Consider the following 3,088-nt stretch of genomic DNA (forward strand, 5'->3'; position numbering starts at 1 on the left):
AGACTTCTGTCAGTACTGCAATATTATTAGGCAGATGATGAGTGACATTTTTGGCACTCATTTGGTTCCTTTTTGGATGATTTTTATTTCATTTTATCTCTCTTTTCTTTAGTTTTCCTTAGTTTTATTCTTGTTTTCTTCATTTTATGCTTTTTGTAGTTAGTTTCTCTTTTTCATGTCTTTTTCTAGTTTACTTGTTATTTTTCTCTTTTACTTGCTTTTTATCTTTTGCTTGTAGGTGGTAATTGATTGTCCAAGAATTCCCGAGCTTCCTCTCTACGAGTTTTCATTGCTTTTATGCCTAAAGAAGGTGCAAGAAGTTCCAAGTCAAAGGTGGATCCAAGGGGCAAGCTTCAAGGCTTTGTTTATGCCTTCCTCATGGCTTATACTCTTCAAGAAATTCAAGAAAGTTCCTGCCTACTTTGTCCTCCATCATCATCATCCTGGATGCGTGCACCACTTGAGCTAGGACGAAGAGAAGAAGGGGGAAAGACCCAGCAATGTGCGGGCGCACTAAGGGAGTGTGCGGCCGCACATTGGTCGTGTGCGGCCGCACACCAGGTGCGTGCGGGCGCACCAGTCTGGGTGTGTCCCGTGCGCGCCATTCTCTCTCCTCCGAGCGCCCGCACTTACGAGGGTCTATTTTTGGGCGTCATTACCGACCTTCTCTTTGTATATATAGTTATTTCTACCTATTTTTAGAGGGTAAGTTTTAGATTGAATTTGATAGTTAGTTTTTGGGAGAATTTTAGAGAGAGAAACTCAAGAACTAGAGAGAGAAACTCATGATTTTTGGTGATTTCTCAAGGATTCCTCATTGTATTTGATCTTTGGATCAAAGTTTTGTAAGGATCTTCTTCTTGATTTCAATACAAGTTTGATTTTAGTTGATTTCATTAGTTTTTCATGTTATTGATGATTGATTTGGTTATTGATTGAATTTTGATTGATTTTGATTGATTGTTGGTTTAATCTTTGATTTCAATTATGTTGATGATGAAATTGATGATTGTTGTAGTTTTGATCTTAATTCCTATGGCTAGTGAGTAGTTTCCTAGCTAGGGAAATGGTGAAGCATGTATGAATGATGGAATAGTGTAATTTGGGGATAATTGATGGAGTTGATGATATGATTAAATTTGGTTGATATTTCATGTGCATGTGTGTGATTAATTGAGGTTTGGCCATCTTTGATTAATACACTAGATTGCATTGTAAGCTTGCTATGATACGGACCATTGATTAGTAAACTTGCAATTTCACGATTGAGGTGCTTTGTGACGTTCCCTAGGTAGTGTTTAGCGTAGTTGACGCTAGTTAGACCTCTAGGTGAACCATCTTAGTATGCTCTTTTGGATACATGATGGTTTTCCTTCATATCGCTTGACTTAGTCGGTTTAACCTCCCAAATTACCGTTTCCATTATGATTGCATGTGGATCCATTGCCCTAGTGTCCTAGATTGATTTCATATAAGTTTTGCATTACCTAGTTTAGCCTAAGTTCTACCTCAAACCCCTTCTTGACTCCGAAATAGCTTGATTTAGGCATCGTGCATTTGATATCCATTCCCTTGGGTTCGACCTTGACTTACCACTACGCTAAATAGGGGTTAGTTAAGTTACAAATTTTGTTTGATAGGGTGGGGTGGTAGCCCAACGACCTACCGTTCTCCTTCCCATCAAAATGGCGCCGTTGCCGGGGAATGGTGCTTTGAGTGCATGTTGTTGTTGAGTCTATTCCACTTTATTTGCAAAATACAAAAAGATTTTACACTTTAGGCTACACTTGTAGCCGTGCTACTAACATTTTCTTTGAGTTTTGTGTGCTTAGATCCCTAGCCATGGGAAGTAATTCAAGAGTTGCCTTGAAGGAACTTGGAGTGCCCGGTGCATATAGGTATGAGAGCGGCATAGCTCCACCTACAACACCGACAAACGATTTTGAAATTAGGCCGGCAATGATCACCCTAATTGAGAGGAGACAATATAGTGGGGCAAAGAATGAGAGCCCATTGAACCATCTTAAGGAGTTTGAAAAATATTGCAACACTATCAATGTCAATGGAGTTTCTCAAGAGTTTATCCGCCTTAAGTTGTTCCCTTTCTCTCTCATAGGAAGATCTTTGGAATGGCTAGACAAAGAAGTGAAGCCCAATTCCTTGAAGACATGGGATGATGTCACAAAAGCTTTCTTGTCCCGTTTCTACCCACCAAAGAAGACGGCGGAGGCTAGAGCCTTAATCCAAAGTTTTAAGCAATTGCCTAGAGAGAATCTCTATGAAGCATGGGAGAGATACAAGGACTACCAAAGGGAATGCCCTCACCACGGAATTCCAACATATCAAGTGATCCAAATCTTCTATAGTGGTTTGAGCTTTCAAGGTAGATCGAGCCTAGATGCCGGAGCCGGAGGGCCAATCATGAACAAGACGGAAGAAGAGGTTGTGGATGTAATAGATGATGTGGTAAGGAACTACATGGATTGGCATGATGTAGAGAGGGAATCGGCAAGCACAAGTTGCTCAACCGATCAATTTTATGTCATCAACGAATTGTCCACAATGGTCTCGGAGTTAGGAAAGGAGGTGAATTCTCTCAAGAACAAGCTCGAGAGTCCTTCACAAGCTTCTAGTCTTCCCTCCCAATTTAAGGGGAGAGGTACATCTTCCTACTCTAACCCTCCTTTTGCTTCTTGTTGCATGATTAGAGAATGCTTGGTTTGTGATATGTGTGGAAAGAATGATCATGATGCTTCTAATTGCTCCAATGTTCCTTGTGATAGATTTGATGGATATGAGAATGTGCATGTGAATTGTGATGATAATAATGATTTTGGACCTAGATTTAATTCTCAAAAGATTGTTGGGAATAGGAATTATCACAATAATGGGAGCTATGATAATTACAACCAAAAGAGTGGTAATGGTAACCGTGTGACCCAAGAATTTTGTGGTAACCATAATAACTTTTGTTGTAATGATCAAAGCTATGGCCAAGAATATGGGGATCATAACCAAGGTTATGGTAACCATAATCAAAATTTCGGCTAAAATCATGGTAAGGGTAATTGGAGTAATCAAGGTAGGG

At 39.8% G+C, this 3,088-nt stretch overlaps 1 non-coding gene across 1 annotated transcript; it reads right to left on the reverse strand.

Moving 5' to 3' along the window:
- Positions 1 to 2,227: 2,227 nt before the first annotated feature.
- On the reverse strand, positions 2,228 to 2,333 carry LOC145615825 (small nucleolar RNA R71). Its single transcript, XR_014107411.1, has one exon. It is a non-coding gene; the product is annotated as a small nucleolar RNA R71 (small nucleolar RNA).
- Between the last annotated feature and the right edge of the window lie 755 nt (positions 2,334 to 3,088).

The sequence above is a fragment of the Chenopodium album genome, chromosome 25 (assembly GCF_948465745.1).
Source record: "Chenopodium album chromosome 25, dcCheAlbu1.1, whole genome shotgun sequence".
Taxonomy (NCBI): Eukaryota; Viridiplantae; Streptophyta; class Magnoliopsida; order Caryophyllales; family Amaranthaceae; genus Chenopodium; species Chenopodium album.